Here is a 16,042-nt window from a genome sequence, read left to right on the forward strand (position 1 = left end):
GAAGCACTGTAGTGCGTTTGATCTTGTTTTGTAAGCCGTTTACATTCCAGGATACTATATTAACCTGTTGTTCCTTTGGTGTGTGCGTCATAGTCCTCTATCATATCAAGCTTGAGGGATGGCAACCCAGCCCTTCCACCTCCAACCTCCCGCCACCTTGCTGATGATGCTAATGGAGCCATAACTCGTACATAATACAAAAACAAACTCAGGAAATAAAAGCGGATTGACCCGAACACCCAGGGAGACAATTGTCTCAGCCCCCCGCCTCAAGCTTGCCTCCCCATAGTGCATTCTGAGCCATAACGAACACATCATAGAAGAAGAAAAAATAGAAAATCACATAAGTAACCTTTACCCCCAAATTCCCAAAACTTTCCCCCCTCCCTGCTACCCTGCTATGTCTGCCAACAGGGCCAGACATCCCCCAACATGCAGAGCGCATATAGCCCTCAGGTGCCCCCCCATTAATATCTCCAGTACATTAGGGGCTCCCCCCGCAATCTAACCTCCGGGATAGAACCCAGAGCTACCCTCAGTGCCCAGTCAATGCAGACATGAAAGAGTCAATATACTTCACATGTACGTTTGCCGGGTCCTGCACTGCCAACCAGTCCGGGCCATCTCACCCAATGTCCGGCGAGGCCGACAGACTGTGAGGTCCATTCCTGTCAGGGGGCATAATATCCCCCCGCTGCCGGCGTGCTCTCCCCGCTGAATCTATTGAGGATGTCAGAGACCGCGACGCCGTGTTCCTCCAGCCATCCAACGATCCGAGGCCCTCCGACGCAGCCAAGCGTTCTTCCAACCAGGAGTGGACATCCTCCGGGGAGGTGAAGAAAAAGGATTTCCCATCAGCCAACAGTTTTAGTTTCGCTGGAAAGAGCATCATATATTTAATGCTCTTTTCCCTGAGCACTCTCTTCACTCCATCAAAGGATCGGCGCTCCTGTTGGACCTTCAGTGTATTGTCTGGGAAAAGGCGGATAGTAGCATTGTCGAGCCGCAGATCTCCATGGTGGCGGGACGCCATCAGGATAGCACCCCGATCACGATAATTAAGGATCCGTGCAATAATTGTCCACGGTGGGGCCTCCGGAAGTGGCGGGGGGACCGGCGCTGGATGGGCTCGCTCAATAGCGAAGAACTTCGAGAGGCGTTGGGGCTTTAGGTGGTTGAGGATGAGGTCTTCCATAAACAAGTCCACGCTCGGCCCCTCCATCTTCTCCGGCACACCCACCACGCGTATATTGTTTCTGCGAGCCCTCCCTTCCTAATCCTCTAGGTGGGCTTCCACCACCTTCTGTTGGTGCGATAGGCGCTGGACCTGTTGCTGCAGGTGTTTGGTGGTACTCTGGATTTCTGCAATATCTGCTGCATTTTGAGTGGCTTTCTCCGACATTGTATTCAAGTCTGCACTTTGTAACGCCATTTCGACAGACACCTTGTCAATTTTCGATTCCAGCGTGGTCCCCAGTATTTGGATTGCCTGCATGATCGATGTCAAGGATGGCTCTTGCACGTCTGACAGGGAGCCTCACCCCCTCCGCCCGTGACGGTCGTGTAGTTGTCCATGGTATTGGGCTGGGGCATCGCAGATTTTTTGGGCCGTATGGCCGCCTCTGCAACACTAGACCCACCGACCAGGGGGGGGAGAGGGGGGCCCGCTTCCGCAGATATCTCTTCAGCCGACCCCCCGACGTTAGCACCGCGGTCTTTTAGGGTCTCGCACCGGTACATTAGTGGAGATCACCTTCAGTCCCCTAATCAATGCGACCCCTCCACACTGTGGGCGCTCCTCCAGCCCTCACTCAGGTGCTGCATGCCAGGCTCAAGGTACCATGTTCAGGTCCTCCACCCGTGGTATTGCACCCTGACCAGGGCTCACTCCCGCCGAGTATTCGGCGCCTGTCTGCCTGGGGCGTTTTCCACTCGCCTCCAAGCATCGCCCTCATCTCTGTGTTGCGCCTTCCGTTACGCAGAGCCCTGCTCCCGCCTTGCTCATATGCCCTTCCAGAGCGCCAACTGCCGCCTTCGCCACGGATCTTGGGGGGTAATGCACACTTTCCTAGCCCCTTTAGCACCAGTAAGGCCTGCTCGCCATAATGCTGGCCACTGCCGGCTGTATCACCTTGCTGCTGTGGGTGCCTTCTGAATGCTGCTGCCAGGGACCCCGGGGTCAGCATGCCTCACTCTGCACCCGTCACCGGTGCCGTCCGCGCCATCCAGGACCCACTCAGTCAGCCGCCGGGCCCTCTGCTCACCTGGCGCTGGTCTCCCGGGCCTGCTGAACCACTGCCGGGGGCGCCCTTCACCACCCTGTAGGCCTCCGGGGCCACCGGGTCTCAGGCAGTCACCGCGGTACCACCAGGGGGTTAAATGCAAAGTGGGCAGATCGCCCAGTACCATAGTTCCCCAGGTGCCGTCACTCGGCCGCCAGGACAGTGGGGCTGCAGGGGAGAAGTGTAGTGGGCGGTTCCAGTCCACTCTGGGTCTGCCACTCGCGTGGCTCGTGATGCCGAGATAGTCCCTACACCGCCGTCCTCAGGATCACGCGAGGCCGGTGCTCAGGACAGCCCCATCCACCATGTAGGCCACAGGAGGCCCTGTTCTGTAGACGGCCGCCGCAGCACTTAGAGCAGGATCGCTCGGCACCGGAGCCTATTTCCCACGCAGGGCTGGCCTCTAGGATCGATAGAGACTTGGGGCAGATTTACAAGCCCCTGTGCGCCACTTTTGCGCCTCCGTTGCATCACTGCTGTGATGCAGCGGCGGCGTAGAGCTAGCGCCATGCTGCAACAGATTTACAACGTGATGCATCTAGGGAGATGCGTCATGTTGTAAAGCCCTACGCCACATGAACCCTGCTTTCATGTGGGAGTTCCGGCGCAGGGTGGGCATTCCGACGCAGGAACGCCTCGAAAAAGTGCAAGATTTCACTCAGTCACTTTTTCAATGTCGCTGTGTCAAAACCTTGCGCCTGCTTCAAGCAGGCGTAAGGCTTGACGCACCACGTTGTGTTTAGGCAGGCCACGTGCTTTGCTGGATTTGCGTCGCGATTGCAACACGACTCCAGCAATGCGCCACCCTTCCATCGGGAGATGTGTCACGCATCTGTTTACCCTTGTGCCATCATGTGTCACATTGTAATTGCGGCGCATCTGTGGTGGCGCAAGGGTAAACTTGCATGACGCATCTTATTTGGTGCATCTCTGCTGATTTGCAGGGATGCGCCTGTCATCATAAATCTGCCCCTTCCTTTTTCAGATTTGAGAGATCTCCACACAGAGCAAAATCGTGAACAATATCCTCTCTATAATGCACAGCGACGTCAGCACGTACCTTTGCCCTCTCCCCATTTAGCGATCTTATAAGGAATGTACAGAGAGTGTAATAGAGAAAAAAACATTTCTTATAACACTGTGCTTGTAATTTAACAGAAATACTTTTTCTAAAATAGACTGCGCGGTTGCAGAAGAATAATTTTGAGTAGAGTATAAGTTGATCCAATTGTGCATTCTTTTGGCCCTAATAGTTTATCAACTACATCACTTTTTAAAAAACCCAGCTGATCCCTCGCTTTTTGTCACAAAAAATCTTTCACCTGGAGGTATTTAAAGAAAATCCCTCTGATCGATATTAATTTCAATTTTGAGATCATTAAATGATATTATACCCAAGGGAGAAAGAAAAACCACGCCCTACACAGCTCAGCCTTAATCCAGTTATACATGTGTTGATCGCTAAAAATCTCACGTAAAATCATATTTTTCGCCAGGGGCGTATAAAAATTCAGTCTGCCAATCCCCAACAATCTGCGAACCTGAAGTCCATACCTTAAAAACCCCTTGAAGCGTCTTATAGCGTACTGTTTTATAGTAACTAAGGGCCATATGTAGGTAATCTACATTTACCGATTTTAAAATACCGAATTTTACCGATTCAGTATATCAGAATCGGTAAATGGTATGCAGATAAAAATTCTGTAAATATTCCCGAATCGGTAATATTCGGTATTTATGAATCGGTATTTACCGATCTGGTAATTCCCATTTATTCCTATGGGCCTGGAGGCGGAGAATGAATAGGAATGAATGAGAAGCCATTCACTATTACCGATTCGGTAAATACCGAATCGGTAATAGGGGGAACATTTTCAAGGGTGACAGGGTGTCACATTGACACCCTGTTGCACCCCTGAATAGTGCATGGGTGCACATGTGGCACACATACATGCCCTAAGGGCATCTATGTCTGCTACATGGCACTTTTAAAAAAGCAAATATTTGCTTTTTTAAAGGTATTCGGTATTTACCACCAACTTGTAGTTGGTGGTAAATAACGAATCTTTAAATGAAAAATGCACTCACTTGAGTGCTCTCTACATTAAGGATTCGGTAATTTACTGAATCGGTATTTAAATTACCATTCGGTAAATTACCGAATCCTCAAACCTGCCTCCTACATCTCAAACCCTAAATACCGACCGGTATTGGGCTACCTACATTTGGCCCTAAATTCTAGCTGCTGCCATATCAACCCCATGCCCCCTTTCCAGTTAAAAGTTCATGCCGGAAAGGCACACGGTCTACCATCCCACCATCAGGGCAGTCTCACAGCAGAATAACACCCAGTTAATAATGTAGTAGTCCAAAAATATAGCTTCAAATTTGGTACAACCCACCCGCCTTTCTCTCATGGTAGCATAAGAAATGTAAGAGCTCTTTTGGATCTAGAATAGGCCGCGAGAACAAATCTTCCATTTTCTTAAGCCATTGAGTTGAAAATTCCAATGGAATAGCCCAGAAGAAATAAAGAATTTTGTAGAAAAAAGTATCTTAACGACATTAATTCTACCCACTAGGAATGAAGATTGTTTAATCTGCAAAGGTCATGTTTAGTCTTACTAATAAGGGGGTCCCACCGCTGCCACCAATGTTAGAAATGGGGTAGCCAATTCTACGCGGGGTAGCATGGAGCAGAGCGGGCAGGCCAAACTCCTGAGGACATGTGTGAAGCATCCATGCAGTACCCACAGACGACACACCATTGCATTGCATTTAACATTAACAAGGCGTCTCACACCACACATTGCCTATTCAGTAACCTTTACCATGGGGGAGACATCCTACATGTTGGGGGGTGAAAAGCGAAAAATTTCGGGGGGAAAGGGCCAAGTCCAACACAACTCCCCCCCAGCCAAAAGCCAGGGTAGACCAATCATTGCCTTGATGGGCTTCCCTGCTTGGGGCAGAAAGAGGTGGACGCAGGCCCGCAACTGCAGGGGCATCTGCAGGTTCTTTGCCATTCTGGAACCCGATGGTTCCCTCTCGCAACCCTCCCTTCACCAACCAAACCACCCCACTGGTGTTCTCTAGTGGGATGTGGCCAGGACTGGCCTCTAGGCCATCCAGAAGTCTCTGGCCCTCATTCTCTCACAGAGTGGGAGGCTTTAGTCTCAGGCCCGTAGTACCCTTTGACCACTCTCCTTCTACCAAACTGCCACTGGTCTCCACACCTGGGGTCCGAACCCTCAGGCTGACCAGCCACCAGGGGCGAGGCTCTCCTCCCCCTAACTCTCCTTTTGGGGTTCCGCCCTCTCCTTCTCCTGGGGACACCCTCAGACAACCACTCTCTCCTCAACCTGGAGTCGAAATCCTCAGGCTGAACCAGTGACAGGGGCGAGTCCTCCCTCCCCCTGCACCCCCTCCGAAAGTTTCGCACCCTCCTAACTGGAGTAGTACCCCTGAGAGTCAAATCTGGGGGGACTCTGATTACAGATGTCCCACCCGCCAGGTCCGGCAAACCCTCAACCTGGCCACACAACCTGGGATCTGCGCCTTGTGGCTGAGCCGGTGACAGGGGAGAGACCTTCCTCCCTCTGCACCCCCTCCCAGAGTTCCGCACCCTCCTACCCGGAGAAGCACCCTTGGGAGTCAAACTGGTAGGGACCTTAATTATAGGTACCCCACCCTCCAGGTCAGGCAACCCCTGAACCTGGAATCCCAGTCCAGGATCTAAACCCTGTGACTGGTCAGACCCCCGAACCACTGGAGCTCCGATTACTGATGCTCCAGGTTCTCCTGACACGAGGGGATCCCCTTTACTGGAAGGCACATCAGGATAGCCTAGGCTCCCAACCTGGGGTTCACTTACCAAACTCTCCAGGCCCTCTGGAATTCGCGTCAGGCTTTCTTTCCGCCCCTCCCACGGATACGAATTGTTGGGTCCTGAAGAGGAGCTACAGGGGCCTGTCCAACGAATCCCTTGGCCCCCTCATCGCCAATTTCAAGCCTCCCCCTTCTCAGGACATTGATACCACTACCCGCGAGCTCGCAAGCACCATCTCTAGGGCTGTGGACACTCTCGCCCCGCTTAAGTCCCACTACTGTGCCAGGAAACGCCCGTCAGCGCTCTGGTACTCAGATTCCCTTAGATTACAGAGACAGGAGTGTAGGAGGCAAGAAAGGCTATGGAGAGCCCAGCCCGACGCTGACGGACGGACCCAGCACAAAAATCTCCTTAAGAGTTATAAAGCGGCGGTGTTGGCCGAAAAGCAAACTTACTTTTCCAATCTAACCTCTTCCCTCACTTCTCCTGGAGACCTTTTCAAAATTGTAGACACCTTATCTCTCGTCCAACATCCTGACCCCATAGTACCCTCGCAAGAACTCTGTGATCAGATCTCCACCTTTTTCCACACTAAAATATTGGACATTTACACAGCACTCCAGACTCATAATCTCACCCATGTCCCTCTTCCCAGTCTTGAGCATATCCCAGCCCCCAATGAAACCTACACCAGCTTTCCCCTTCTTACGGCTGAGGTCCTCGACAAGCTCCTGGACTCTATCAAGTCAGGATCTCCCCTCGACCCCTGTCCGCTTAAAATCCTAAATAATTGCAGGGAAACCTTACTTCCCCCGCTGTTGGAAGTTATTAATAGGGCTATCTCCAGTGGATCATTTCCCGCATCCTGGAAGACTGCCATCGTTAAGCCCCTCTTGAAAAAGGCCTCCCTGGATCCTGGGACCTTGAAGAACTTTCGTCCCATTTCCCTTCTTCCTGCTCCAGCCAAGATGCTGGAGGCTCATCTGAATTTCCATCTTAGCGCCTTTCTTGATAAGACCTGCCTGTTCGACCACTCTCAGCATGGCGTTCGAAAGGCGCACAGCACTGAGTCAGCCCTCACAGTGGTGGTCAATAACATCCGCGCTAAGGTTGACAGAGGTCAGACTACTCTTCTGATCCTGCTCGACCTTACAGCCGCATTGGAAACCCTGTCCCCAACCATTTTGGCCTCCTGTCTCAGTGAGATGGGGGTGGAGGGTCTAGCTCTGAGCCTCCTCACTTCCTTCCTTACTCATCGGGAGCAAAGGGTCAAATTGGGTGACTTCCTTTCCACCGCCAAGCCCCTGCAGTGTGGGGTCCCGCAGGGTTTCTCTCTGAGCCCTACGCTCTTCAACGTTTATGTGGCCCCACTTGCTAGGCTTGTTAGGACTTTTGGACTGGAAGTGCTCTCGTACGCCGATGACACCCAGATCATGGTCTCTCTGTCGCAATCTGTCGAGTCCACGGCCCTAAACTTTAGAAACTGCATGGAAGCTGTGGCAGGTTGGATGGCCTCGAACTTCCTCAAGCTAAATGGGGAAAAGACTGAGATCCTTGTCTTTGGTGGAAATAAGGAGGTTTGGTCAGCCGACTGGTGGCCACAGATATTGGGAACATGCCCCCAGCCCTCTCCCGTCGCCCGTAACCTGGGAGTCATATTTGACACCTCACTTGCCTTCGACAAGCAAGTTAACAGAACGGTCTCAACCTGTTGCGGGCTCCTAAGGGTGTTAAGAAAGCTCACCCACTACCTCTCCCCTGACGCCCGGAAACTTGTCTCTGTTGCCCTCCTATCCTCGCGCCTGGACTACTGCAATGCCTTATATCTTGGCATGAGCAACAAACTAATCCATCGCCTGCAAGTCGTCCAGAACGCTGCAGCGAGGTTTGTCGTCAATGCCCCCAGACGCTCCTCAGGAACCCTGATCAGGAAAAATCTTCACTGGCTCCCCGTGTATGCCAGGATAAAATTTAAAACCCTGACCATCACCCACCGGGCTCTTCAAGGTGCTGGTGCTGAGGGCATCAGGTCCTTAGTCTCAACCTACGCCCCTGGTAGGGCCTTGCGCTCTGCCAGCCAGGATTTGCTAACCGTCCCTCATGTTGCTAAAGCGAGATGGGGAGGTAAGGCGTTCTCCTCCCTCGCTCCTAGACTTTGGAACAAGCTCCCCTTGGAACTCAGGAACCAAGAATCTCTTGTCCTTTTCCGAAAAGGCCTTAAAACCCTGCTCTTCACTGAAGCCTACTCTTAGGCACCCTATACTCCCTATATACGTACTTGGCTATTTTCCATCATCTGCGCCTTGACGCCTTCGGGCAAAGTTGCGCACTACAAATCCCCATTCAAATCAAATCAAATCTGTGACTGTGGTTGGGGCACCTCGGGACACCTCCCCGTCTCACTCCCTCCTGTAGATGGGATGTGAGGCCCTACAACCCTCTCACTATCCTGGGACCTAGCTGGGCTACTCCTCACCTCTCCCGCCTCACTGGGTAGGAAGATCCCTGCACCACTCCCTTCAGGATCACTCCCCAATGTCCTCTCAGACTCTCTGGCACGTACCCAAAGGTCTGCCTCCCATGCAAGTTCCCTGGGGTCTGAGAACCCACAAAGCAACAGATGGTGACACAGACGTGGGAAACAACTCCTCAGCGTGTGCTCTCTAATGACTGCATGGCACAGCCCTTCCCAATCCTCCACTGCTCTACTCACCACTCATTCCTCCAATGCAGTCCAACACTCCTCCTCAAACTCTCCCCAGGACTGGTGGGACAGTTTTCCCCTGCCCCTGAACACTAACCCGTCCCCCTCCTCCTGGGAATCAGGCACGGTCTCCTAGGGTTTGGGAGTGGGACTCCCTGCACCGGAACCACTCTCGCTGCCACCACTGGATCCCACCCTCACCGGTGAATCCAGACCAAAAAAACAACCACTCTCAGGGGACAACCTACCCACCTGAGCTACTCTCTCTCTGGCAAAGGCCCTCTCCGCCTCTGCCATCCTCTCTTGAGCTAGGACCATACCCGGTCTGTAGCCTCTGCTCTTCCACTCTCAGCTGAGCTAACTCCTTGGCATGCATGAGCTTTGCCAGCGTTAGTCGATGCTCCCTTACTTCCCTTCTGTCTACCCACTCTTCTGGGGACCGGGAAAGGGATGGGGCAGTGCCCCCGGGACTGGACCCAGTGCGAGACTCCCTATCTACGGTGTCCTCCTCAGCTACTGGCGTCTCCGCCCTATCAAACTCTTCCTCCTCCTCATCCGAATAACCACCCTATGGACTGAGAGCCCTCCCTCTGGCCTCTACCAAATCCACCCTTCAAATACTCGGGTGGGTAATCAGACAGGTCCCCACCGATCTCTAAGGGCTCCCCCCCTCTTGAGGGTCTCATAGAGAAACAACTTTCTTCTAATGTTGCCTACTGGGGGTATCTCTCTCTCCTTGCAGAAATCTATCACTTCCTGCTCGGTGTACTCCATGAGTTCGTCCTCATCATAAACCAACCCCATCGAGGCGAGGTACACCCGGGACACACCCACAGTGGAACAAGGGGACCCAATTCAAAACACCTTTAGGAGGAAATACAATAATGATAAAGAAACCACAATAATCAGGCAAACAATAATCCCCACAAAACTGTGATTACTTTTCAGACCTCTATTTGCAATGTAACCTGTAGCCACTGTGGTACTGCGCAAACACAAGTCCTATCCCACCGCTGCCACTAATGTTAAAAATGGGGTTGCCAATTCTACAGGGGGTAGCATGGAGCAGAGCGGGCAGGCCAAACTTCAGAGGACATGTGTAAAGCATTCACGCAGTACCCACAGACAACACACCAGGCACACCACAAAAGATACACGACACTGCTTCTGGTTGGAAAATGAATACGTTGTGTGTTGTCTCCAACCTGCAAAGGTAAACACAATAATAGCAGTAATCACAAACGGGCGCTAACTAGCGCCAGGGCAATGAATGCAAGGGGGATTATTTACATGGGAAATGGGACAAGAATAAAAGATTAAGTCCTTGATTCCATGGCTGAAATGAAAAGGATGTTAGCAAATGCATAAACATAGGGTCAATATTGCAGGGCAAAATCAGGCCTTAATCCTTGGCATCACCTAGAAGCAAGCTGTAAGGGTGAAATCAGACATTAGGCAGGAACACAACCGGACTTGCGTTAGCACCTCCTGCAAAAAAACCTCACGCACCTAGCATCAACACCTGGCATAGGGTGGAGCAGGCCTAAAACATGGGGCATGAAACCTTTAGCAAGATATTCAGCATCACTTTAGCATAGCATTTGCATAGGCAACAACTTTGATATCAAGCCTAGGCAGGCATCATGAGGCAGGAACCCCTGCGAATAAATTTCATAGCCTGACTTGCACCCCAGGCATACAAAGGTAACAGGGAGCCACTATTGGCTTAAAACCCTCACTAGCCAGGGGTCAACCTTGTCTCCTACGACAGCCAACCAGCACTTAATTTGGGCAGTGGACCAGTTCAGGGGGACCCTCAGCCACTACCTCCCCTGGGCCAGGGCCTCCTCGGCTTAACGGGGTCTAACAGGGCTCAACAGCAGTTCTCAGCAGGAGTAGGGCGGCCTCCGTTGCAGCAAAGTATAAGTCCCCGAGGCGGGAGCTCACCACGAAATGCTGGCACCGGTGGTTGGGCACCGACAGTATGCCCCGATACACCCCCCAACACAATCTGTTTGAGCCCCACACTCACCGGGCTCTTGGCAATGTCTCCACGCTTCTGCTCCTCGCTCCGGGCTTCCTGGGCAGTAGGGTGGGAGGCAGGCACCGACAATGTGCCTCGAGGCCTAACCAGACAGACGCAGACACTGCTCCCCGAGCGGAGGTGGGGTAGGCTCCTGCCCTATTTACAAGGCTGAGAGGCATTAGGATCTGTCACGGTAGCGCTTAGGTACACAAAAGCAGCCTCTTCCAGCTGCGCAGCGCTAACCACCTCACAACGCTTCTCCTCAGCCCAGCTCCTCATACAGCACTTCTAGATCACAGCGCTTAGCAGGCAGCACTTATCCAGGGCCAGGCAGCCCTTCCAACAGTCCATTGCTTGGTTGAAGCGGCCCTTTGCAGGCACACACAGCAGGCATTACAGTTCAGGCACTTCAGGACTACCCAGGACTTCTGCAGCACAGCGCTTCCACGATTATAGTGCTTAGCAGGCACTCAGCAATTCAGTTCTTTAACAGGCCAGCGCTTCCCAGATTATAGCGCTTGGCAGGCAATCAGCAGGGCAGTCTTGGTCCAGGGCTCTTGGGACATAAGCAGTCTTCTGCAGGCCAGCACTTCCAGGCACACAGTGCAAGGGGGGCGGACAGTCCCATCAGCAAGCCCCGCTGCATCAGTAACACTCCTCACCTCCTGAGGTGGGGGTTCCAAGATGCTCCTTCCCTTCCAGGCGCTTCTTTGCGCAACGCTTGCGTGGCGCAAGGTCCCGGCAGCTCCATGAACCTAGGGGGACCCTCCTTCCTCAGGGGCCCGGGGGACAGAGCAGTAGGCACTACTGGGCCAGGTCAGCAGGTAGTGGGGGCATCATCAAAACAGGGTGGTAGGCTTTCACCATCCCAACTGCAGCGTGGCCCTCCTCCCAAACGGCAGCCTGAACTCCTGAAGTGGGGCTTCACAAGCTGTGGGGACAGTAGGGGGGTCCTAGATGGGTGTAGGGCCCAGCAAATAGGCCCAAGTGGTGGTATCCCCTTGCAGCAGGTCCCCTCATATTCCTGTCCCAGCTCTGTCTCTGCTCATCACATCTCTACTGCTCTCCCTATACCAGAAAGGCTGGAAGCCTCTAGAATTCTCAGGTGAACTAGTTCTAACTGGCTCAGGAGGAGGAGTAGAGCACCCTGGGTGCCAGACTTTCCCTCCAAATCTAGGAAGGGTTGGGTACCTAACATCTAGACTGCTAACCTCCTGCAGTCAGGTGGCACAACGCACAGCCATGGCAGCCATTTTAAAAACACAACATTTCACCAGGGTACATTTTACAATGGGGGAAATTGACAAGTGCTCACACCATTGCATGCCATTACATACTAACAAGGTGTCTCACACCACACATGGCCTATACAGGTGTATTACCATGGGGGAGACATTTAAAATTAAGAGGGCAAAAAGCAAAAAAGTTTGGGGGAAAAGGGCCAAGTCCAACAACTATATACCTAGTTTAGCTGTAATATTGACTCCAAGGAAAACTGCATTTTCCACTATCTGATTGTCCATCAACGTTATTTTCTTATTGATAACTATCTGAGTCCTATCTTTATTCAATACATATCCAGAAGTCTCCCAAATTTTACAGTCTCTTCAGACACCACTTTCAGTGCCAGTAAGGGGTCAGAGGTCACAAGGGCAATATCGTAGGCCTACGCCAATATTTTTGTGTCCCACCTTGTACTTATATCAGTAGAATTGCCAAATAATATTCAAGCCTGTGTGCCAAGTGGTCAATATATATTTCAAACACCGAGAGATCAAAAATGGCTCTGAAAGTACCCCATTTGCAAGTACCCTGGCCACAGGTTTAATATATAACATTTTGATCGCTTAAATAAAGTCCTTACCAACACCCACCATTACAACAGCAGCCCAGAGAAAGTGCCAGGAGGACCTATCAAAGACTTTTTCTTCCAGGGATAATCCTATGTTGCCAGACAGAGACTATCTTATGTATTAGCGGCACTAAATGTGAGGCTAGAATCATTGAGCATATTTTAGAATCTCCATTAATTAAGGTTATCGGGCGACAAGAACCTAGTTCCTATTCTGTTTTTTTCTTTTTTCCTTTTTTTAGAAATACCAGAAATACCAAGCTTGAAGGCCTACCTCCCCAATAAAATGATCAAACAATTTAGGGCTAGATGTAGGTGGGCAAATACTGGTCGGTAACGGCCGAAAATCAGTAAATTTCCCGATACCGACCGGTATTTAGCCCGTTGCGATGTAGGAGGCTGGATTTAAGGATTCAGTAATTTACTGATTCCCTAGTTTAAGGAATCGGTAAATTACCAAATCCTTAAATCCTAAGTAGGGAGCACTCAAGTGAGTGCGTTTTTGGTTTAAGGATTCGTTATTTACCACCAACTACAAGTTGGTGGTAAATAACGAATACCTTTAAAAAAGCAAATTTGTGCTTTTTTAAAAGTACCATGCGGCAGACATACATGCCCTCAGGGCATGTATATGCTCCACATGTGCACACATGCACGATTCAGGGGTGCAACAGGGTGTCAATGTGACACCCTGCCACCCTTGAATATGCTCCCCCTATTACCGATTTTGTATTTACCGAATCTGTAATTGTGAATGGCTTCCCATTCATTCCTTTGGGCCTCCAGGCCATAGGAATGAATGGGAAGGTATTCCTTATTACCGATTCGGTAAATACTGAATCGGTAATAACCAATATTACCGAGTAAGTAAAATTTACCGATTTTTTTACCTACATTCTATTTACCGATTCCTAAATACCGAATCGGTAAAATTCGGTATTTAGGAATCGGTAAATAGAAATTACCTACATCTAGCCCTAAGTCATGTACTCCTTGAGCTTCCCAGAAAACACCCTGTAAAACTCGATAGGAATACACTTAGTGCCTGTGGCTTTACCGGCCGACAGACTAGTCAACACAAGAAGAATCTCAACCCACTGTGGGGAGCCTTCCAACTGTTCTTGCTCTTCAGCAGAAACTTTGTTACAGGGAATTGTGTCTAAATACTCTTGTACCTCCCTAAAGTCCCCCTCTGTGCTGGCCAAGTAAAGGGATTGATAATATTTCTAAAATGATGCCCTAATTTCAACTGGATCGGATACCAGTCTCATAGCTGGATCTTTTATTTCCCTGCCCTCATTTTGCATGATCTTTGATCTGGTTCTTATAGCTAGGTGGTGGCAACTCTGCTTGCTACATAGGATATTTCCTTCCAAACCATGAATTTATATGTGGCTTTCTTAGCCAATATTTTGGCAATTGCCATTTTAGCTACAGCCACCCCTAGTTAGGCCACCCCCACCTCACCCCCTTGTTGCGTGTCTGTAACCAAACCTTCTTCTGCCGTGGCTAAAGCTGACTGAAGAGCCTGTAAGATGTGTCTACCTCTTCTTTTAACATTCACTGAAAACTGTAAAGTTTCCCCATGGATACCTGCCTTCATGGTGTCCCAGACCCCTCTATTGATGCACTCTCCTTCAAAAAGGTAGGGATCCCATTCATCAAGTGTTTGAGACATTCTTCATTTGCACGAAGAGCTCGTTTAAAACTCCATGACGTCGCCTTAGGTTTGAGCCCTTCCCCTTTGACTTCTACCACTAAGGGATTATGATATGATAAAATATGAGGGTGCCTTTCTATTGCACAGTCTTGGTTTAAGAGATTTGATACAAACACATAATCCAGCCGGGCAGGTTATTGATGTGGTGAAGAAAGAAAAGAAGGTATACCCAGTTCTAAAGGGCATTGAGCATTCCATAAGTCACCCAAAGCATGATCTCGACGGAGACCCATCAAGGCCTGTAAAACCTTGGGTTTCTTCCCTTGTATAAACCCAGTCCTCCTCCAAAGACCAACTCCTCGGCAGGTTAAAGCTGAAATCCTCACATAAGATAACAGACAATGGCCACAGTGCTAATTCACTAGATAATGAGCTGGGGTCATCCACAATACATCCACATTTTGAACATAAAGTATATTTGTCCCTAATGCATGTCTGGCATTCAGAAATAACCCATCATGGCTACTCATAGCGCCCTTAACGGGCAACAAAAACTACGAGATAGATCCCCCTCACGTTGAGCATCAACTTAACTCCTCACAACACGCATGCGTCCAGAATCCAACGCAAGCGCACCATGACCTATCCCGAACAACACTACCGAGACCCACTGCGCATGCGCACTTACGCGCACTACCTTCTCGCATATGCGCCGCAAGGGCTACCATGATACGGCGTTTTAGCTCGCACCCCTCCCTCTCTTTCTACCTTACACAGGTGATCCGTATTTAGCGAGTAGCATAAATAAGAAACCAGGCGGCCCATTCACCTCCTATCGGGCGCCGCGGAAGGACGAATAGGTCGAAGGAGGAACCAGACCGAACTACTCGTGAGTAAACAAGACCACTAGACCTGCGAATGGGGTAAGCACCAACTCTTTCTCCCTACAGGTTAGACAGCCTTGTACAACTCTTTTATCTCCACAGGGTCTCTTTCTCTGCCAGGCGACCCCTGAGGCTTTTTACAAAGAAATAACAGAGTGAGGACCTAGTATCCATACTTACCTGTACCTCACCTTTCGTTTTTTTAGCCCACCACCTTTCACTAACGGTTTTATTAAACCCTCACCAGTTTCATGCAGTTGCCATGAGCTCACACTAGCCGTATATAGGTCATACACCACCTTATAAGCCGGCAATTAGTGGTTTAAAGACTTACCACTCTAATATGACTCTACCCTGTACGTCTTGTCTTTGTTCTATGTGTTCTGTGTAGTAAAGCTTGAGGGAATCCCCCTCTAACAGTTACAGCGCCTTAGCGTGCGCTACACATAGCCAAAGAATTACACAAACACTTAATTTAAGTTTATTATAATTTATTTTGCACCTTTTTCACATATCCTATTGGTCCTGAGGAAAGCCAGCTTAGAATTCAAAAGGCACTGGCTGAAACATGTAGACCACACTGGACGTTGGAGGCCATCACAGCACTCCTACTCTCGTCCCTTTGCCTTTTTAATCTGCTAACAGAGGCCCAGTTTATTAAAACTTGTTAACCCTCGGGTGCGGGGACCTTCTGTATAGCCTTTTAAACTTCACTTCTCTCACCTTGTCACTGCACACTCAGTAATATACCAGCTCCGCAGTCACCTGGCGTTGCAGCACACCCGGGGCACATTCGGTGCCACTG

Source organism: Lissotriton helveticus, chromosome 1_2, assembly GCF_964261635.1.
Source record: "Lissotriton helveticus chromosome 1_2, aLisHel1.1, whole genome shotgun sequence".
NCBI lineage: Eukaryota > Metazoa > Chordata > Amphibia > Caudata > Salamandridae > Lissotriton > Lissotriton helveticus.